We start from the raw sequence: 24,398 nt of genomic DNA, 5'->3' as shown, positions 1-24,398 counted from the left end.
CCCATCTTCTTTCTCTTCAACATCAGCTTTAAAGTCAATGCAAAAGGAATGATAATGACAATAAGAAAATAACACTACAAAAATAGAAAATAAAAGTATGTTAACATTAGTGAAAATAGGATAGTAATCTGGGGAATTTCACATTGTTGAGACATATGGCAATAGCAAACAAATTGACACAGTCCAGAGAGGACAGAGAACATCAATACAATAAAAGAAGCACTATGGTTAAATGAAAATGTCAGGCCGGTTGCTTTTACTGGCAAGGCCAAGAAAGGAGAAGCATACTTTATACTTGGCAAGATCTAAAATGTGCCAACGTCAGATGACAGAGGAAACTCCTAGCTAAGTGATGATAAGGGAAAGACAAATATGTGTACTGGCTCTATATCATGAAATAGATTGTTGTATCATGACTTCATGTGGACTAGCAAATAGATCTGTTACTTCTCACACTACAGGTTACCTCATTGTAGTTCTAAAGTTCCTGCTAATAGATGATCAGCTGTTAATAAAGTAATACTAAATTACATTTTTCATTCCTTATATTATTCACTATAGGTGTATAAACTATTGACATTAATGCTAGAACCTCTGTCTAATCATTTATAGTTGGATAGCATATATTCAGGGCGGGATCAACATTATAGGAGGTTCCTAAATAAAATATTAACTTCTATTCAAGTCATGGTGTCATGATACATTATTTTTTATATTGCCATTTTCAAGAATATCACTGACCTACCTATACCAGTCACAGTGCATAAAAAAACTAAGGGTCAAGGATGGCTGAAGGCAGTGCTGATTTGAGTAGCACCCTGCCCTTTACAAAGTCAAGAAGTGCGCAACCTGAAGAAAATCTCTCAGTGATGTCTGTAGGCTGCAGCTAGTCATCGGACTAAAAGGATATTTCAGCAGCATTACACTGTAAATTAATAATAAGATGTTTTCATTCATACCATGCAATAATTTGTACATGGGGGATGATGGTGGTGAACATACACCCCAGGGCAATTGCTGGAAAAATTCCCCATTAGACATTAAAATGACCTCATTGTGCTCCCAAATCAGTGATCACTGTCAATATATGCACTGATTATGGGTTGTGGGTTATGTGCATGTTTTATTTGTATTATGCCTAATTATAGGTCGTGCATTAGAAAAACATTAGACTTTTTGGCTAAAAATACTAAGAAAAAAACCCAAAACAAAATAATACGTATACCAATGTTTATGTTTTTCATTTTACAACCATACTGTAAGTTGTGAAGTACCTTTAGAAAAGAGTTCAAAATAAAATCTAAACAGATATCCTCATATTCTCAGTCTCTGGGTTCTGTCCTATGTGATGCTGTGTAAACTCCCGGATATAGCCTCTGCATAATGTTATTTGTATTGGAGTGACAAAGTAAGAGCACAGTGCATTGTGGGATTCTGCATTGCTTCACTTGGCACTTTTGATGTTTTCATAGCATTAGCGCCCAAGCATTACCTCTCACTATAAGCTTTTATTACATAAATGAATTGTATAATCTAGCGTTATCTACCTCTCTAGTTATTTCCATTTTAGAGTGTTTCCTGTTAAATGTACTACTGGAAAAAGACTAAATGCTAAAAGCTTCGTTTAGTGCATTTCCCTTCTTCTGTAAATTTGTAAAGAAAAATACTTTTTCCACGGGTAGTTGCTTTTTTAAAAAAAAAAAGTTCCAACATGTCCCAGGACTCAGCTGCCTGCTGTTACGTTTGTGCAGGCCATGGGAAAAGTGACTACACCAACGCAACCACTTTAAAGCTGAATGGAAAGGACATAGGGATATATACATGAACGGACAACGTACACACCAAGCATAGAACCAAACGTGCAACCAACAACAACACAGACAACACCAACAGGCAGCAAGATACTTACTAAATATACTAATACACAAGCAGATGGAATATAAGTAGGTACAAGGTATAAGTCAGTATTTTGGCCAAATGACCAAAGCTCACAAGTCCGAGTCAAGGGTCCTCGTTATCGTGTAAGTCCTTACTCTAAAAAGACAACTAAACCACAAAAAAGGAACCCTGCCTACAAGTGGGGCAATTGTCCCAAAAGGACAGAGCAACACAGGAACCTAGGGACCTGTTCTGCCCTAGATGGTGATAGACAGGGACACCAGCATACAACATAAAACACAGCAGGCGTCTGCACACCAACAGATGGACGGATAGACAAAAAGAGGCCCTAGCGTCTGCCTACCAATGGACAAAGGGGAATGAACAGGACTAGGCTTTGGCGTCCACCCACCAACGGAAGGGTAGGACAAACAAAAATGGACCGTTTAGCTGACTACCAATCGGAAGGGTGGATCAAACATAGAACGTAGTTCAGATATAGGCATCCGCACACCTATGGACGAAGGGGATGTCAGACAAAATACAAACTAAACTGCATGCATGCAGTCCACAAACCAGACGGGCAGAACAAGACACAAAATGAAACAACGATCTGCACAGCATGCACCCTAAAACCCAGGTATGTTAGGAGATTTAAGGGTATAAATGACCAGCACCCTCTAGCAAGACGTGCTGGTATGTAAGTGAACAAACTGATGCCGATTGGCTGGCTGGAGCAATCTACACAAACAGCCAGCCAAATCAACCACACCTGCCGCAGTGTGCTACTGGAAGTACATAGTACTACAGGTCACAGGAGCACAATGTGACACCTGTGAGCTGAAGTTCATTGCCCTCATAATACTTTTATAAGGAACAGAAGCCTCTTCCCCATTATATTAGAAAATAGGATATAGAAAGCTTGTGTACAGGGTTCACTTTCCACCTAGCTCACCCCTTTCCACATACCATGGTTTATCAAAACAATGGGAATATATAGATGTTTATTATCAATCTTAGGTGTTTCAATTATTTTGATAAACCCATGTAGGTCCTCCCTTATACAATGGATTGGCAACCAAGTGCCAGAAACTAGGAGCTGCTCTTTGATGTAGGGTTGCATTGGTGCTTATCTCCAAACAGAAGAGAATTGAGCATGATGAAATATATTATGTCCAATCCTCCTTTCCCCTGACATCTTGGATCACAGATTTGTATTATATATCACTTTTTAGGAATTCTACTACCTGTGGTTTTGCAGATGTTGAATATTATTAAGTGTTTCTGCTCTTTCCTGTTCACCAGTTTACGCAGGTTACTCTGCTTTCCAAAACTGTATTTATTTTATAAACAACCATAGTAAATAAAAAGTGCTTAATACATTTTCCAACATTAAATTCTCACCTGCTATTTAACTGTCCTTGCTGCCATTTTATTGAGTTTTTTTTGTATTGCAGTCTTCAAGGTTCTAAGAATTCTACTTGGCTTTAGGTTATCCTAGAAAATGACACTTTGCATTCTATTCCACCTACAAAATGATGATAAAAAAGTGAGTAAGAACTGAGCCCAATATGAATTCTTGTGCCACGCAACTACTTAGGCTAGGCTCACACCAGTGCTAAGCTTTATTGTTGTTCAGCTCTGTCTTAGGAGTGGTACAACAAAAATACTAGAACTGCGTTTGCTAGAACCGAACAGCGCCAGATGGACCTCATTGACTATAATGAGGTCTCTCTGGCTTTCAGCATGTTGTCTGTAATTTTCCTGGATTAAGAGGAGGTACTGTGGAGCAGCACAATAAAGAGATAGGAGAGCACTTGAGGTAGAAGGCCTGCCTTCAGGGCACTTGGGGAATTAAAAACTGATTTTTCTGAGTCCTGCTTCTAATCAAAGCATTAAAAAAGTATGATTACACGCTGCTCCCCCACCCCTTCATAGTATTGTCAGCAGTTTTGCATGATTAAAACTGCTGACAGACTCCCTTTAAAGACTATGTACACCTTTTGTGAACATTTTTTTTAAGGCCGCCTGCAGACGGCCGGGTCGGATCCGGCTGCGAGAATTCTCGCAGCGGGACCCGACCCGAGCGTCTGCAGAGAGCAGCGTGACACTCACTTGCCCCCGCGGTCCCGGCTCTTTCATCTGCCGGCTGCCGGCGTATGCGCAGAGCGGAGTCGGCGGCCGGTGAGTGACGTTTCTTGTTAACGCAATCCTATGGCAGCTTCCAGGGGCGGAAATGTTGCGGGAAATCCCGCTGCGGAATTTCCGCCCGTCTGCAGGCAGCCTAAATGAACGTAATGTTAAAAGCAAAATAAATGCACAATTGGAATGGGTTTAAAAAGGTTACGTTTTTGTCCTATGGCCGCTCTGCCTCCATTCACTCACTTCTATGATTTTCACACAATGACCCACATTTATGTTATGGACAGTGCCTTCAAACAGAAGCATGGACCAACTATGTCCCTCCTGGATTTGGCTAGGGATAAACAAGGGCCGGGGAGTAAGGGATTTTTTACAATCTTCACATTAAAAGGTTTTTCACATCAGGATAAACTTCGTGCAGGGGAGAAAATGAAGCCTTTTTCAATCTTAAAGGGTTTTCCAAGACTTTGAAATTGGTAAGCTATCCTTAGGATATGTCATCAATATCTGATTCTTGTCAGCCTGACTCTGGCATCCCTGCTGATGGGGTTATAACATGTACTTGTTCACTTCATTGTGTACTCGGCTTGGCACCATACTTTTGGTAGTGACTGTGCCTGGTACTGCAGCTCAGTTCCATTTAATTAAATGGGACTGAGATGCAATTGAAATCACAGTCACTGCCAATTAAATCCAACCCCTGATAGTCAGATAGGACAGGCATCATTATTTCGTCCCGGGAAAATCCCTTCATGGTTTTATTACTTCCTTTAACAATATCATAGGAAACGGAGACTAAAGAATTGGCTGTAAATGTTTGACTACCTCTTGTCCTGGAACTAGTTAAACTGAAGCAAAACCAGCCAACATGTCCTGCTCTATTTGAAAGGCACAGTATGACAACCGAAATGTACCCATGTTAGATAATAGCTCATCTATACTGTTTAATCAAATCATCACAGTGCTCCGTATACAGGTATACTTCTACCCAATCATTATCCTGTGGAGGTAGCTGCACCATATGCGGATGCCTTACGCAGGGGTCTTGGCCCACATATCCAATATGTGGCACCCACTGTGCATACACATTGCATGTAATACATGCATGAGAAAGATTGCGACATGTTCTATTTCACCGCATATTATGCGCATGCAGGCCCATTGTTCTCTATTAGTTGCATATGCAATGCTTTATAAACATGTGCGGTGTTGCATATGCAATAGCCGCTATGAGACAGTAGGAAATAAAAAAAAAAGAAACAGGTCAGAGATATGTGTGAGATACGCTGTGATGCACAGCGCACAATCTCTGCCATGTGTAGCGATAGCTCACTGCCAGCTCCCAGGGTGGTAAAACGCTGCTTGATCCAAGCAGCGTTTTATGCATACGTGCGTAGGAATGAGCCCTTACTCTGCACCAGCTTCGATATGCCCTTCTGCTAGCCACTAAGCAACCAGATCTCTGAAAATATTTAAAGAGGTTATCCAGTTACAAACTATTGGTGGCCTATTCTAAAGATAGGCCATCAATATAATAAATAGTCAGGGTTCCTTATCCAGGGACCATTAGATAAGCTGTTTTACTGGGCTGGCATGCTCATGCACTGAGCTATGTTCTGTAGGCAGCAAAGAGCTCCATTCTCACTACAGTGGCCAGACCTGGTATTACAGGCCAAGTTCCTATTCATGACAGTGGAAACTTAGTCTCGCAGTACAAAATCAGGCCACTGTAGTGGGAACAGAGCTGTCTGCTTTCTACAGAAATGAGCTTAGTACACAAGTACACTAGCCCAGAATAGTGGATCTGTAACTGATGGTCTTCTGCCAATCTACTATCCTGAGGAAAGGCCATCAAGAGTTTGCACCCGGACAAGCAGGCATTAAGCGAACATTCTCATATACTGCAGCAGTTAGAAAACTATTCCCTATATTATTCACAGTGAAGTAGGTGAAAGTGTTCATTAAGTAAATTATTGCAATTTGACATACAACCAGCAAGAGTGATAGGTACAAAGTCCAATTTCTAGTAGCTAGTTGTATGTTGTGACTATGTGTACGTGTTATTTGGTACGTGCAAGCAGCGGTGTGTTGGTTATAACTCTTAGACAATTTTAAACAAAGATAAATTGTGTATGGTAATCATTTACGAATGTGGGAGCCCTTTTATTTAGATTCAGTTATAAGGAACATGTTTCTTCCAGTAATCAGCAAACCCCTTAATAACTTATGTCAATTGTTATGAGCTTTCACTATTCCTATGCGTTAAGTATCTGAAAACAGTAAAACAATAGCATTAGTGGCATTTACCTCTCGAACATGTTGGAGTAACGTGGCAATCTGACTTCATTTTCTATTAATTTAAACTGAACCTTTCTGAACCTCGTAGAAAGACAACATTTTGCTTTATTCATATACAATGGGCCGCATGGACAAAAAAAATATGTACTATTGTATGTAATCTGATGATGTATACAGAGAATGCGACCGCCCTCTGGACTCCCAAGCATTAACAAATCAGGCGTGTAAATGTATAAAATACAAGTTATACTGAATTTTTTCCCACAAATCTATATCAATCCATCCCCTGCTGATGCCGTCCCCCACTTACAGCTGTCTGTGCCGCTGTTCGATCTGCACTCCCGTCCCCCGACGATGCTGTAGACACTGTCTGCCTCTATTCCGACGTTGTCTTCAGGCCTCCTGCTGTCAGCGTTAATGCAGGCCGTCTCTGCTGTGCAGTGTTTTCTCCCCGTTGTCTGCCTACTTCTCAGGTCGACATGTTTGCATCTCCTATGCTGCCGGTCGGGTGTTACACAGGCGCTGCTCAGCCGCCGCAACAGCTGTTGCCCATACTGGGAGGATGATGCAGGCTGGGAGAAGCCCTAGAAGCAGGACGATGATGCAGGCTGTACCCCACGGCACCCGGCGCTCCGAGGATGGAGGCAGGAAGGTGTGTCTGCGGCGGCCAATCACCAAATTTGCCCAGCACATGGGCGGTCCCTGCAACTCAAGCCGGCCAACCCATTTCTCCACCCATACTTCCGGTGGCGACATGGTACACTAATACCACTTGATCCTTTATATCGACAGACACTGATGTTGGAAACCAAAGCTCCAAAAGGACTTAACATAAAACAGAAGTTTATTTATCAGTACTAGTTGTACTTTATATAATCACTATGACATGCTATATTGATGGTTTGGGAATTTTAGTCCTCTTTTTATATTTTCTTATATTACCCTTTCTATAATAAAGTGTATTACATTGTGTATTTGTGTCCTCCGTGATTTTGTTTTTAACCATGTGATTTAAGTACATATTAAAAAGGAGCTGCAGTTCACAAAGGTGGATATTATAGATAAGGTCTGAAACATGTAAGAAAACTTTATTTGCCAACATGTGGTATGTTTTGAGATCGAATATGTCAAGTTTTATCTCCTGAAGTGGATTTTTGCTGCTGGATACCTTTCCCATTCATCTGTGACACAATAATGAAAGTGGACATTCTGAGAAAGAATCAAAAGAACAGCAGGGGCGCCATAACAAGTGTATACAGCAATATTTAGACCCAGAAGTATTTTCTATAAATGATTCCAACTGAGAGATAGTTATAATTTACATCATAAATGTATATTAAAAATCGTTGGATGACTCATTTAAGAATTGGCCTGAAAAGATTGCCGTTTTGAACAATTCCACACAACACATAAAAACTTTCGGACAATGCTCAGATTGGTTTCTCCTTTATTATGCAAACTGTTCTAAAGCATTGAATTTTGATTAGGCCAGAACACCATTGGAGCACACCAACTCCAGCTGGTCTGTTGTATGTCATGAATGACTTTTCCAATAATGTCAACCTACCTGCCATCGACCTAAAAAATCCCAAAAATGTAATCCGCTTTTGGCCAGGATCCCTTCTTTCCTGTATTTTTAAGACATCTTAAATCGGCTATGGTAGCTATACATATTTATACATGTAAATGCTCCTTGAGGTAGCCTTACTGAAGAGCACTATCATCAGAGCCCCCCCCCCCCCCCCTTCAGGCTGAAATAATAATTTACAGAAAACAATGGATTGCTGGACCCTGCACAGCAAATGTAGACTCCAGGTTTTAGAGTCCTGTAGGTAGCTTTACATGGGGCAACTGTTGGACTCTTAAAGGGGTTGTCCCGCGAAAGCAAGTGGGGGTATACACTTCTGTATGGCCATATTAATGCACTTTGTAATGTACATTGTGCATTAATTATGAGCCATACAGAAGTTATTCACTTACCTGTTCCATTGCTAGCGTCCTCGTCTCCATGGTGCCGTCTAATTTTCAGCGTCTAATCTCCCGATTAGACGCGCTTGCGCAGTCCGGTCTTCTCCGTGTTGAATGGGGCTGCTCGTGCAGGAGAGCTGCTCCTCGTAGCTCCGCCCCGTCACGTGTGCCGATTCCAGCCAATCAGGAGGCTGGAATCGGCAATGGACCGCACAGAAGACCTGCGGTCCACCGAGGGTGAAGATCCCGGCGGCCATCTTCGCAAGGTAAGTAAGAAGTCACCGGAGCGCGGGGATTCGGGTAAGTACTATCCGGTTGTTTTTTTTTCAACCCCTGCATCGGGTTTGTCTCGCGCCGAACGGGGGGGCTATTGAAAAAAAAAAAAAAACGTTTCGGCGCGGGACAGCCCCTTTAAGTGTACCACCAATCATCAGTCCTGTGCTTTTACACAGGAGCGATTGTTGTTCTGTGAAAGGAGGCAAAGCAGACGAAGATTGCTTCCGGCTGTCCACCTCATTCACTGCAAACAGGCAGTCATTCATGCACGAACGACTGCCTGTTTACATGGCAAACAGTCGCTTGGTTTTTAGTTTTCTTAAAACCAAGTGACTCCGACAAGTGAGTGATTTCTCACTCTGTCGTTGGTTGCTTGTACAGTGGGCAACTACCGGCCGAATTTGCTGTTTCAAGCGATTATTTGGGCAATAATAGCCTCGCGTAATTGTACCTTTACAAGGACTTCTTCCCTGAAACTGTTTTGCTTCAATGACAAGAATCACTGCATTTAGGCCGGGATCACACAAACAGGTCGGATTCCACATTTGGATATCCATAGCGAATGATCATGGAAAGGAATTGCATATGACTGTGTATGTGTGTGGTTTTCCATGCATATATACGCGTATGGACAGCGTATCGTCCTCGTGAAAGAAAGATTTCCAGGCAGAGAATGACATCAGAAAGTAGGCCAACATTGCTCAGGCGACCGTTGTGATCTTTCTCTCTCTTTCTTACATATTTGCTCCTATTGGACAAAAATAGATCAGTTTTTCGCCCAACTTAAAATGCAAACATGCTTGCAAATACCGATGAAATACTAACACATCCATATTTTAACCACTCTCACTAGACTTCAATGGCTGTATTACCATGTTTCCTCGAAAACAAGACTTATCCTTAAAATAAGCCCTCACCAAATGTTCGGGGAGGTTTGAAATATAAGCCCTACCCTGAAAATAAGCCCTAGCTGCATTACATTAAAAAAATACATTACCTAGCACGCTCGGTCAAGGTCCCTCCCGCTGCTCTCGGGAGCTCCAATGTGCTTTTTGCCATCCTCGTCTGCCCACAGAAGATTCATAAATCCCACCTCCAGGAAGCGACGGCTCTGACTGGTTCTTGAGTGCTGCTCAGCCAATCGATGCAGCGTTCAATAAACCAATGCGATGGCTGTGATTAGTTAATCGAGCGCTGCATTGATTGGCTGAGCAGCAATCGAAGAACCAATCACAGCCATAAGGTTGCGGAGACAGGATTTATGAATTGGCCAATTAATTCCGTGGCTCAGACAATTCATAAATCCCACCTCCACAACACGATGTCTGTGATTGGTTCTTCAATTGCTGCTTAGCCATTCAATGCAGCGCTCTATGAACTAATCACAGCCATCGCATTGATCTATTGAGTGCTGCATTGATTACCTGAGCAGCGTTTGAAAACAATTCAGAGCCATCACTCCCTGGAGGCGACCTTTACGAATCCTGTAAGCAGAATGTTATCTTCTGTGGTTGGCTGAGGACTGCAAGAAGCGCAATCGGAGCTCCAGAGACCAGTGGGAGGGACCTGGGCCAAGCCTGCTAGGTAAGTATAATAATAATCTTTATAATAATCTTTATTTATATAGCGCCAACATATTCCGCAGCACTTACAATACAGTGGAAATAATACAAGACAATGGTTACGTGAAGTAATCAATTGGTGGAAATAGTAGGGGTGAGGGTCCTGCTCCAACAAGCTTACATACTACAGATAATGGGGTGATACAGAAGGTAAAGGGGCTGGAGATGTGCACGGTATTATGTTACCTTAAGTATAATAATTAGAGATGAGCGAGTATACTCGCTAAGGCACATTACTCGAGCGAGTAGTGCCTTAGCCGAGTATCTCCACGCTCGTCTCTAAAGATTCAGGGGCCGGCGGGGGGCGGGGAGCGGCGGGGGAGAGCGGGGAGGAATGGAGGGGAGATCTCTCTCTCCCTCTCTCCTCCCCCCCCCTCCACTTCCCCCTGCTTCCCGCCGCAACTCCCCTGTCACCGGCGCCGTCCCCTGAATCTTTAGAGACGAGCTGGGAGATACTCGGCTAAGGCACTACTCGCTCGAGTAATGTGCCTTAGCGAGTATACTCGCTCATCTCTAATAATAATACATCCCCAAAAATAAGACCTAGCACCTCTTTTGGGGCAAAAATTAATATAAGACAGGGTCTTATTTTCAGGGAAACACGGTATATCTGTAAAATGGATTAAACTGGGGCATGCTGCACTTTTCAAATATATTTATACACCCATGCATATAGATTCATAGATTTTCATTAGCTCCATATTATGGTCTGAAAAATGAGAACTAAACATACCTTTGAAATGTGGTTGTTTGAAAGATGCCTAAACATTATGTAATAGGGAAAATATATGCTAGTTTGTGCTTCTACGACAGACATCAATGTTAACCATTATGTTACCTTATTTAAGTATAATGTATGTTACATCTAAAAGGCATATTCTACTTACAGAATACTGAACACTAAACTCAGATCAATGATTAATTCTTTGAAAATCAATGAGAATCTCAAATAAAGAAACTAGGAAATCAATTTCATAAATGGAAATGCATAGCGTAACATGTTTGTTGATAATGATATGAGGATTCCTTTCTGGAAACTGATACGTTACAAGGCAGCTGCCTCGTGTACAGCATATGGTGAGCTTATTAGCAAAACATTTGCTTCTCTGAAACACTATATGGATGCCAGCCTCACAATTTCATATTCATAATTAAACTCTTCACCAAGTATAATATTTCCCCATGCAAGAGTAATTATGTAATGCTCTGTTCACACTTACAGTGGGTAAATAACCTGATCGTGATGGATCATATATTTCTATTGGATTCAAACTGATGCCAAAGTGCATGAGTCTTACAGGATCCATCATAATATAGATAAATACACTCTTTATAAAGAAAACCCCTAGAAGGAGTTGACATTTTGCTGCAATACGCGGCATGCAGTTACATCTTAAGCAGATATGCAAATGTTTAGCATTGTGGTGGGATTAGATGAATGGTTTTGCCACCTAAGGCCCTAAAAACAGTTCTATGTTTGGCCTATAAAAAGGCTCTCAGAGGCTACTTGTGTGTAGTGGACATCTTTTTCTGCTTGTGTAGAGATTTTTGACCACTAGACGCCTCTACGACGCAATCAATCAGATTTTGCCCAGTTAACAGTCTGAGAGCTGCGCATTATTGGATTACAAGAAGCTAGATGGTTGTATCAATGAATTGCCAGCCACCTGGGCCATTCTGACCAGACTGTTAAGAGGTGTTGGGACCTGTGGATGTATGAGGGCACGCACACAAGGCAACAAGGCTCAGGACACTCATGACAGACCACCAATAGAGAGGATCATCTGATTGTCTGACAAGCATGAGCAGCTCCAACTGTTTTGTCATCCAGAGACAAGTGGCACCATCATTACAGGCCCCTGAATTTCTTGGAACCATTTCCAGGTGCTTGGCTGAAGGACATTTGGTCTCACAACACCAATTGTACTACCAATTGTACTACCTTTGTCACCCACCCTCGCCTCCATGGTGTCATGAACGATGAAACTAAACTTCTACTGAGCGGAATCAGGTTATCTTCAGTGATGATCCAGGTTCAGTTTGGGCACTGATGATGACTGTATTCATGTCTGAAGACCTAAGGGTGAGTACCTCAATCCTGTCTTTGCTGTGGAGCAGTACACTGCAACCACTGCTCGTTTGATGGTCTGGGAGGTCATTGCATATGACAGTCGGTCACCCCTAGTAGTGGTAGGAGTGACAATCACAAATCAGCAATATGTTCAGGACATCCTGCAGCCACATGTGTTGTTTCTCATGGCAGGGCTTCCAAGAGGCATTTTCCAGCAGGATAATGCTTGGCCGCACACACAAGGAATTTATCACCAATATAACATGTGTGGGATCATCTGGGACGTCAACTTCAACAGCCTACAAGTTTGCACGATCTAGAGGCTCAGTTATAGCAAACATGGACCGATATGCTACAAGATATCATACAGAACCTGTATGCCTCCATTCCCTCCGGTATCACATCTTACATGTAAGCTGGAGGCAACCCAACAGTGTCCTAGAGCCTCCCTTCACGTATTCAGTTTCTTGCAATAAATTATCCTTTTGCTCTGATATTGTAATCACTTACTTGTATCAATGCTACATTCAAACATATAAAGTTTCATTCCATTCTGACAACTCCTATTTTTAACTAGCAATATCAGTTGTAGTTTTTAATAGATTCAGGCCATTGTTATTCACAGCTGTTCAGTGTGGGAATTTCTTGATTCAACTTTTCATTCAAATGGGAGTTGGTTTGTTCCTCCTATATTCAGCAGATTGTTCATCTTTGTTTATCTGATTGCTGCATATTTGGCTTTTAATTGATTGCTTAATAAACCCCACTCCATGCTAAGCCACGCCCCCTGAGCCACATCCCTTTTTACTTTGGGTGGTTACATGTGCGATACACCATGGAGGTGCAGGACTCCCATTTTCCAGGTAGATTTCTGCAGGATGTCCTGCAGACTGATGATTAGCTAAGTATTTACTTTCTATTTTCTTCATATCTAGGTTTTTGTGTCCATGACTGAAGGCAGTGGGAAATGGACATAAAAATTAGTGCAGAAAAAAAAACATCTTAGCCAAACCAACCAGTCAGATTTCATTTCCTATTCAAACCTGATGTATAAAGTTATCTTACTGCTTAGCATAGGCAACTGCTTCATTTTCTGCACTTATGCAGAATTTTACATAAGGCCTTAAAAGACATAGTCAGCTGCCAAAACCCCAGGCTATTGGCTGTTATTGTTAGAGGAAGCTGTGAACTGCAATCACATCCAGATTTCCTCAGTAGTGATATTGAAGGGAAAATTTTGTATCACCCAATACTTTTGGCAACTGCTCTGCATATAAAGTTGTGGTCAAGTGGGTAAAGAACAGGGTCTTCAAGGATACTTGCAAATTTATGCTAGTATAAAGTGCAGGAAGCAAGAACTTGTGAATAGCTGCATAGAATAAGGCACATCGGACAGGAACAATTTTCTTCAAACTTGATTTACTTAAACAAACCAAATTAACCTGGCCAACGTTGGGAAAGAGTCAAATACCTGGTTCAGCTATATAGGGACATCTTCTATTCAGCAACATTCAAGCAAATAAAATGTGAGTCTTCTCCAGCCGGAGAGGCACAGCATTTGCGTTATAGACTGAGTGCAGTGATTCTCAAGGTGAAGGTTTGATTCAACATTCCCACATCAGCTCTTCCCTGTCCTTGGTGCCCCCATGAATGATTTCTGTCCTAAACTTCTCAGACTTGTTAACCAAAACCATGGACAGAGCCATGAGAAATTTGCTCCCTCAACGTTTCCAACATACCTACTTTCTGGTCATAATCTTTTATCTGACCCACTCTGCTGCACCACTCATCTGTGGGAAGGTGCTGAAAGCAGGGGCATATGCAAGACAATGGCTCTAGCATCAACTAACCCTCCTGGGTTTTATTGAATCACAACTTGTCAGAGCTCGAATTCTACTCTCTAACTCCAACTGCTACTTTCCCCAGTTAACACCAATATCTTGGGAAGAAATGACCACTAAATATAACTTTGCCACAGGTCCACATGAACACATGAACAACAAGGCATGTTCACGTCATTGCATTCTCGCTGACTAAAACTACCTACCATTGGATTTCCTATCAATCATGGCTCTTACTCTTCAGTGGTGTAATGGTTAGGGCATATTGACTATCTACACTTTTGAATGCCACTGCACGTTACAATATAACATGAGTTCCTGTCACATAACATTGCAATAGTAGGAATAGAAAAGGTAAAAACATAAAACTTTTCTCTGTATGGCACCTGCAAAATAAAGACCTACTCACACTTTTTTTGTTACTTTTGCCACTACCACTGGGTCACTTTGCTCAACCAATCTTTTAAGAGGAAAGTACACATAGCAAGGCTGTACGCCGGACAGCAAGCTAACCCTCCTGAACTGCTACAGAACAGCTACTTCTTCTTGCCCCCATATACTGAATTCCCTCATGGTGTGAAAAACTCTTCCTCTAATATATTTTTGCCACAGGTCCATGTAAGCGTCCACGCCCTTGTACCAAACTACCATGAAGTCTGTAGTTAATAATAATGGTGTCTGAGACTGTTATTTACCAGTGCCATATTGGACAGGGCCTGGTCAAACTAACACACTTGAGAGCTACAGCACGCCACAATATGATATCAGTTCCTGTTGTATAAAAGTATTGGAACACGGGAAATACACATGATAAAGACATAAGGTTTATCCCACAAACTCCACACAAAATGTGAAAAACAGGATAGCAAAAAAACAGAACACTACTCGTACATGCCCCCTTTATGATATTCATATGCCCTAATACAGCACCTGTACAGCGCCTGTACTAAGCAAACTACCATTTTAAGGCTTCTGCAGACGATTGTGGTTTTACCCTGATTGGCGGTCATAAAAATCATGGCGCAAAACAGTACACAACAAAACCATTGATTTCAATGGTTTTGTTTACGCTACTGGGATTCTCACGCATTAATACTATGCACGAGAAAAGATAGGACTTGCCCTATTTTTCTCACAGTAGCTTTTCTACATGCAAGAAAGATAGGGCAAGACCTATCTTCCTGTTTTTTTTGGGGGGGGGGGGGGTTCAAACTTGCGCGCAATAGCATGGAGTTTGAATAATCAAAAAACACTGGTTCATGCACCCGTCTGTTTAAGCCCTCTAAGCCAGATTCACATAATATGGTACAAGCGAGAGTCTCACCTCTTATATAATGATTGTATTAGGAACAATTTCCCTCTAATTGCAGGTAAACACTTAATAACAGCAGAAAATATAATCCCCAATTAGGTAGGGACAATATGATAATTAGTTAATACCAAACAAATACACCCTAAAGGAAAGCACTGGTAAGAAGGTGAGTAATGGGATAATAAAAGATGAATTGTATTATATGCAATATGAAGGAAGTTGTGTTGTAACTGTTTACTTGCACTGAAAAGTGATGATATAACTATACTGTAGCTAAGGCTTCGATGTATCTTCTGTCAGAGGTGTACTCCAGTAGTATTCCCTGATGTTTATCTCTGAAGGAAGGCTGTGACGCACGATGCAGTATAGATTTAAATAAACCTCAATGGTGGAGCAGCATCAGGGGTGCAAAAAGTCCAATGGACATTTCCTTAAAAGAACATATTTCTTTATTCAATCCATATAATGACAACGTTTTGACCGCTGTCTAGGGTCTTTATCAAGCCAGGCTTTATTCACATAGGCGAGTGCAATTCCAATCAGTAAAAACAGAATAATTTCACTGCAAGTGTATGTGTGGTTTACATCCGTTATTGTTGCGTTTCTGTATTTTTAGCAAGTGAGTGTTATCCAAGTGTAGTCTGTTTTTCATGCGTGACAAAGAAAAAATGGAGGGTGGCTCAATTGATGTTAAGTAAAATGCCCACTGAAGTCAGTGCTTGCGTGAAAAAAATGGAGAATACTCGCAATGCATGCAAGTACATTTTTCTTTTTTTCATGCACGCATTGACTTTAATGAACAATCTTGTTGAGTAGAAATGCACGAAAATAGGACACGCTGATTTGTTTTAACATGGACCACGACTGCATTCACTTTCATAGATCTGATTATTTTTCAGTTCACTTCTTTGATTGATTTATTTACAAAATGTCTCGGGACCTGTAACCACGTTTGCCTGGGGAGTAACAGGTTTTGGTGGCGGTTTTATGTTTGGGCTGCAAAAAGAATGTCTGATGAAGAAAATCCTTTTGGAATAGAACCCCTTAGTTATTAGCTTTATTTCTGCGAAAATCTGCTTTGACCATCTTTGTATGTATGGATAGGCCAATTCCACCAAGTGGGGTCTTTCCTTCTTTAATGTCCAAATGCCCCGATGGGGCATATAGACATTGGTTGTGTTTATGAGCCCACTCTTGTACATGGACATATTTGTGGCCCATGTAGAATTTCTTTATATCAAAACAAAAGTCTCCCTAGGATACACCATGCGTAAGCATTAGAGATGAGTGAGCATACTCACTAAGGGCAATTACTCGATCGAGCATTGCCCTTAGCGAGTACCTGCCCGCTCGAGAGAAAAGGTTCGGCTGCCGGCGGCGGGCAGGGAGCGACGGGGGAGAACGGGGAGGAACGGAGGGGAGATCTCTCTCTCCCTCTTTTTTCCCCGCTCCCCCCCCCCCCCCCCCCCGCTCACTGCCGCAACGCACCTGTCACCCGTGACGGCAGCCGAACCTTTTCTCTCGAGAGGGCAGGTACTCGTTAAGGGCAATGCTCGATTGAGTAATTGCCCTTAGCGAGTATGCTCGCTCATCTCTAGTAAGCATGCCAATTCATATAGCCCTTCATATAGCTCCTTAGAAGGTTGACTTGAATTAGCTGTTTCTTTGATTTAAACATATTTAAAGGGAAATGATAGTAAGAAGTATTCTGCTTCAGGGGTATTGCTAGTCATGAAGGACATAAAAGATAAAATAGAGTTTAGTACATGTGCTGTACGTTATATGATACACTAGAGTGTGAAGTGATAGTCATTAAAAATCTATTCAAAATCTGTTCCATCATCATATCCAAAGTGATGAATCACTTGGTCTTTGGAAGTTATGTAATGTATATCTAAACATACTGTAAAAACAGCAAGTGATCACATATAGTAGTTAAGATGGATACTAAGGAAACTAATAACAGGTCCAACTGTAGAATGCACATTTCATGTAAAGCAGAAGTGGCTATAATGAAGTGTTAGTTTTAAATTAGCAATCTTACTGAAAAACACTTAAAAATCTAAATCTTGTTATTTGTATAGCGCCAACTTATTCCACAGCGCTTTCAGGTAATTTATTACCCCCCACCAAGTTGAATACTCATTTTACCGACCTTGAAAGGGTGGAAAGCAGAGTCAACCTTGAGACGGCTACTTAAACAGCAGTTGAGCCTGTTTTTGTATATCATGAAATGATACCCTAAATTGTCGAACGAGGTATATCCAGTGTTTTGGAAAGCACATAGTGAAGTTTCCCCTTTTTATGTAATTTTATAATTGCTCCCGTCAGTGCTGGCAGTTTCATAAATTTTAAGGAAACGTTTTGTGACTTTGGCTTAAATAAGTTGTACTATATACTTCACCTGGCTTAAACAGGAAACTAAAGTGTTATTTTATTCAAATTATTTAGCTTTATGAACTGATCTGCAAACAATAGTTGTACTATTATGACAGTTCCCTGGGGGTAGATGGACTGTTATGCAACGTAAGGTGACGTTAAAGAACTTGTGTAACTTTTCTGTAAATCATATTATTTGAATTCCAAAACTTGCATTCTACTGAGGAATAATTATAGTTTCAGAAAATATAGAATTTAGATATCTGACAAACACGATGAAAAGTTTTTGATTTTGCAAAAATGCATGCATTGAAAACAAATGGTAGCCAGACTGTTATGAAACGGGTCATATAATGCTTTACATATCCATGGTGAAAATAAGCATGAAATGACTTTTCAGACTTAGTATTGACATTAAGATAATTTTTTATATCTGATATAAAATGTGCCATAGATAGAATATTGCTTGTTTTTTTAATATAAATTTGAAATTATTTGAAAGAGTATTAATTGCTCCTCCACACAGTCGGCTGTGGGGCATCCAATTCTCTGCTTGCTCTGATAGTGGATATTTTGAGGACTTTGTTGGAAACTTTTACGGACACATTCCACTGTTTCCACACTTACTAGTGGACGGCCGGATGATTTTCACTTACAGATGCAACCTTTTTACTTAAAATTGGAGTACCACTTATGAATTGTGTGCCTATTTAGTGGATCTGTACCAAATTTTGTTCGAAAATGACGTTATACACTAACAGACGTGACAATCACGAACACAAAATGCTCTCCTGTTGACAGCCATCTTGTCTGATATCTGCTTGGGAGATATCAGAAAAGATGGCTGTCAACGAAGTAGTTTTGCTAAATGTAAATTTTTGAGTTTCGATTTATGTAAAATTTATGTATCTGGGGTGTCATTAAACGTGAGTTATGAGGGTTTCAAATCGAGAAGATCATATATAATATGTATTTTCAGAGTTTAAATGTGCTGAATATGACCTGTACTGAATAATATAAGCACAATGACCCGGCTCTGCCTGTACAGAGGTACACCGAGTCACTGTAGCACCATACTGAAAAGCCATGGGTATCTCGTGTGCTGCTGTATGGTGCTTCTGTAACGCAGATATATTCTCTTCCTGAGGCCTCATGTCCACGGACGAGTTGATTCCGCCTGCAGGGAGCCGACCCTGCCCACAGCCAAGGACATTTTTTTACCTGTCCGGGTCTTCTCCCTCCTGTCCAGATGTTTTTTCTTCTGCCCTGTGGATGTGCGCGGGTGAGCCACCTGATGCGCTAAGTGCATGCGCAGTACCCCATTTTTTTAAACTCCTGCTTTCCGGCAGATCTGTGGCGCATCTGCAGTCTAAGCTGCAGATGTGCCGTGGATCGGACGGCTTCCATTGACTTCAATGGAAGCCGTCAGTACGGGATCTGCACAAAAATGGAGCATGCTGAGATTTTCTGGACCAAAAGTTCCGCAAATCAAATCCTCATGCTTCAATTAATTTGTGGATGCCCGTGCATCCCTATTTGCAGATTCCGCAAATCAAATCCGCTTGTGGACATTAGGCTTTAACAGCAATGATTCCAGGGGAGAATCATATCTGCATAATATGGCATTTGATGAAGCATGCACAATTTCTTTTCTTTCAGATTCACAAGCGCAGGTACAGTATGGCTCCAGAGACTTTTATAGGAGAGCGCCTGAGCGACGATCTGAAAAGAGTCAGATTTTCTGCAGAGACATTGGTGAGTATAAATAACATCCTCCAGGTCCCCGTCACTTCCTAAAACAGCACTGTAACTAAGTTTATGGTGCTGTTTCGAGGTGACAGGTTCCCTTTAATACTCTTTGTTTGCAAAATGCAAATAATCCCCCCCCCAATTATTTCCCCTACATAAAATTGTAAGTATTTTTTTTGTGGCATAGTCTTAAAACTGGCTCACATCTTTCCTACTCAATAGCCTTTTGTAAAACATAAAAATGGAGGATGTCACATGTACACACAACGCACTCCCCAACTACAGTAATCATTCATGCATCAAGGATCTCATGGGAGTGTAAGCAAACATAAAATGACATTCCTTCCTGCAACCTTTCGCACACTAGGTATATTCATATCAAAGTACTATCCACCAAAAAGCTCCAACAATTGCTTTATTGCAGCTGTGATGAGAAGCTTCAACTGATGAATGGCGGTAATAGTGACTACTGCACCCAATGACAACATCGCTGGGTGTAATTTGGTCAAGATCATTGCCTTTCCTGAGAAAAGATGTTCACTAGTTGATGATTGATAGGCCACTTCAAAGGAACTTGTGTCCAAGTTCACCTGAGCGTATCCCAACACCTGCAGAGAGCAGACGGGCCCAGCACTGACTAATATCATGTCTATTGTGCGGTCCTGCCTTTTAATGGCAGTTACCATGAAGAACCCTAAAGCAATGTCTTTCTTTACAGTACGGGCCAACTCTGCCAATGCACCTACAATAATTAGAGGGAACCTCTAATCCATTATCTCAAATTACTGTGGCCAAAATATTAAGTTCTTCTTTTCTCATAATAGAGCTGATTTTGCCACAAATCTGTAATAAAGCGCCTCCATCTATAATACAGTGGTGCTGCGCAGGTCTTATAGAGTCAGTACTTGGCCAGCCCAGCATATTATCAAGTATTCCACCAACCAGTACAGTAAGGCCTCATGTCCACTCGAAAAATACAATCCACGCACAATCTGCCGTGGATTCCGCGCGGATTTGCTTTAAATGGTATTTTTTTTGCATGCAGATATCCACACACATTGCTATCAATGTGATAGCAATCTTGCCGATCCGCGAGTGAAAAACGCAATTCTATTAAAATGCCATCCACGGGTGCAAAAATCAATTTAATGGACCGCGGATGGCCAATGATTCCCTATGGGCAAAATCCGCTGTGGATTCCGCAATTCCATTTAGCTAGTGGACATGAGGCCTAAGAGAAATAAGCCATAGTATCATTTTATACCTTTGTGGAAATGTTTAGTGGATGAAGAAAATGTCTCTCGAGTCTCTGAGGTATTTTTGCACACTGTGAACTATACAGTTCTTTATCTTTACGTTTCTTTCAATATGCACGGAAGTAAAATCCTTGAAATGTTTAGGAAATTTCCAGTGATGAAAACCTCTGACAAACTCCAAAGGGGTGTGGGCAGCTGACAGAATGCTCTAGAATATTCATGTTACATCGTGACAGGGGACAGCCTCAAAGACCCACACCATTATCTCCAGACATGAAACTGAAATGTCAAAAGAAAACTTCCGTTGGATCTCCTCATTAAAGGGGTTGTCTCGTGGCAGCAAGTGTGGTTATACACTTCTGTATGGCCTTATTAATGTACTTTGTAATGTACATCGTGCATTAAATATGAGCCATACAGAAGTTATTCACTTACCTGCTCCGTTGCTGGCGTCCCCGTCGCCATGGATCCGTCTAATTTCGCTGGCTTCTTGCTTTTTTAGACGCGCTTGCACTGTGCGGTCTTCTGCCTGGTGAATGGGGCCGCTCGTGTCGGAGAGCTGGTCACCGCGTCGTCATCGTAGCTCCGCCCCGTCACGTGTGCCGATTCCAGCCAATCAGGAGGCTGGAATTGGCAATGGAACGCACAGAGCCCATGGTGCACCATGGGAGAAGATCCGCGGTGCACCATGGGAGAAAACCGCAGTGCATCCCTGGGAAAGGACCGGCGGCCATCTTAGGCAGAAGATTTTTAAAACTTCACATTTCAGCACATCAGTGAGTAGCAAGCGGCTTAAAAACCGCTTTAAATTGCTATTTTATGCCAGGGGGGGGGGGTGACAGGGGGAATGGGGTAAAGTAAAATTTTGATGTTTGCCGCGAGACAACCCCTTTAAGGGCTTTCCTGGGGATAGGACAGCAATAGCATTTCCATGAAAAACTACTTCAGATAAATAAGTATACTGTATGTTTGAAAATATTAAGTAAAAAAAGTGAAAATATGCTACTTTACCATAGTAACATAGCACTTTAGGCTGAAAAAACACTTGTGTCTGTCCAGTTCAGCCTATTACCCTCCCAGCGTTGATCCAGAGGAAGGCAAAAAAAAAACATGCGGCAGAAGCTAATTTTCCTCATTTTAGGGTAAAAAAACGTCTGGTAAACAGAATAATCCTGAGATCAACATCCCTTGTGAAGAAATTAGTGATTAGAACATGTAATATTGTTACACTAACGAAGGGTGTACATGTCCCTCTGGAACTCTTAGGCCTCATGTCCACGGACAAAAGAAGAATTAAAATCCGCAGCAGATTTTAACTCTTCTCCCGCCCGCGGATCCGCACCCCATAGGGATGCATTGACCACCCGCGGATAGATAAATACCCGCGGATGGTCAATAAAAGGGATTTTAAAAAAAATGGAGCATGAAAAAATCTGGACCATGCTCCATTTTCATGCGGGTCTCCCGCGGGGACGGCTCCCGCGGGCTTCTATTGAAGCCTATGGAAGCCGTCCGGATCCGCGGGAGACAAAAATCAGATTTTACTCACCCGCTCCGTTTCTTCTCTTCGCCGCGGCGCCATCTTCTCTCAGTCGCGGCCGGATCATTTTGCTTCGGGACGGCGCATGCGCGGGGCACGTCACCGACGTCATCCTGCGCATCCACCGGGCCGAAGAAAGAAGATCCGGCCGCGACGCAGAGAAGATGACGCCGAATCGAAGGAAGTATCCGGAGCGTGCGAGAGGTAAGTTTATTCTGATTTATTCTTATTTTCAGCCCTCTTGTCCGCGGGGCAGGAGGGACCCGCTGCAGATTCTCCCTGGAGAATCCGTAGCGGGCCTGATTTTCCCCGTGGACATGAGGCCTCAGGCCGCCCTCACACGGATCGTTTTTGTACAGCGTTTAGTGCTGCCTTTGCAGCACTGCACTAAATGCTGTACAACACTCCTATTCATTTCAATGGGGCTGTTCACATAAGCATCAAAATGCAGCGTCTTCAATGCTGTGCATTGACAGTGACGCATGTTCTATCTTTGGCTGTTTTCAGCTCTGCATCGCCCATTTAAATAAATGGGCAGCGGTTTCAGATCTGCTGAAAATGTGGCAAAACTTGGTACCACGTTTTTGTAAGCACTAAACGCAAGCACTAGCTGCACTATCTAAAAAAATAAGGAATACTAACCTAGCTGGCGCCGTCGGGGACCCGCTGCTTTTCTCCGGAGCTCCGGACAGACTGCCGGGAACTTGTCAAGCCGACAAAGCATTTTTTTCAGGACGCTGAAAAAAAAAATCAATACTTACCTAGCTGGCGCTGTTTGGGTCCCTGCCGCTGCTCTCTGGAGCTCCCGGAACTTGTCATCGCCGACAGAGGATCTTTTGCTAGAGATTGGGTTTGAAGACCCACCTCCCAGCAAGAGCGTGCCCTGATTGGTTCAGGGGCGCCAGCTGTGTTTGGTGCATCCAGCGCTGGCTGTGATTGACTGAGTCTGCTGACACTCTGGAGTCAGGGTCTTCAAACCCAATCACTAGCAAAAGATCCTCTGTCAGCAATGACAACTGCTGGGAACTCCAGAGAGCAGTGGCAGGGAGCTAGACAGCGCCAGCTAGGTGAGTATTGTTTTTTTTTCGGCATCTTTAGCTATGTTCACAGCATGACAACACTGCTGAAACGCCTGTGTGAGGGAGGCTTAGTGAGTTCGCCATCGCCACGTCTTCGGGCAGAGAGGTCCATAGTCTCACTGCTCTTATAGCAAAAAAAAAACCCTTCAATGTTGGTGTAAAAACCTTTTTACTTTTAAAGTCCTTGGTATAAATAGTTGATGGGAGAGATCTCTGTATTGTCCCCTGATATATCTATACATAGTTATGAGAGCATCCCCTTGTTACAGCCACAGTCCAGGGTATAAATAGATGATGGGGGAGATCTTTGCATTGTCCCCTAGTATATATATATATATATATAGTTATTAGAGCGCCCCCTTGTTACAGACACAGCCCAGGGTATAAATAGATGATGGGGGAGATCTTTGTATTATTCCCTGATAAATCTATACATAGTTATTAGGTCGTCCTTCAAACATCTTTTTTCTAAACTAAATAACTCCAATTTTGATTACCTCTCTGTGTATTGTAGTTCACCCATTCCTTAGTTGCTTGTCTTTGTACCCGCTCAAGCTCTGCTATGTCCTTCTTGAGTACCGGTGCCCAAAACTGTACACAATATTCCATGTGTGGTCTGACCAGTGATTTGTAGAAAGAAAGAACAATGTTCTTGTCATGTGCCTTAGGCATCTTTTAATGCACTCCATTATAATATATTTGCCTTGGCAGCAGCTGCCTGACACTGGCTGCTCAAATTAAATTTACAGTTAACTAAAATCCCAAAGTCCTTCTCCATGTCACTGTTACTCAGGGTTTTCCCATTTACTTTGTAATAATGACCTACATTTTCCTTGCCCATGTGCATAACCTTACATTTATCAGTGTTAAGCCTCATTTGTCACTTTTCTGCCCAAGCCCCCAACTTATCCAAAACCATTTGCAACTGTATAATCTGCAAATATTGATATTTTACTGTTCAATCCTTCTACCAGGTCATTAATAAAC

The sequence above is a fragment of the Eleutherodactylus coqui genome, chromosome 2 (assembly GCF_035609145.1).
Source record: "Eleutherodactylus coqui strain aEleCoq1 chromosome 2, aEleCoq1.hap1, whole genome shotgun sequence".
Taxonomy (NCBI): Eukaryota; Metazoa; Chordata; class Amphibia; order Anura; family Eleutherodactylidae; genus Eleutherodactylus; species Eleutherodactylus coqui.
The sequence above is the reverse complement of the archived record's forward strand: the minus strand, read 5'-3'. Positions refer to the sequence as shown.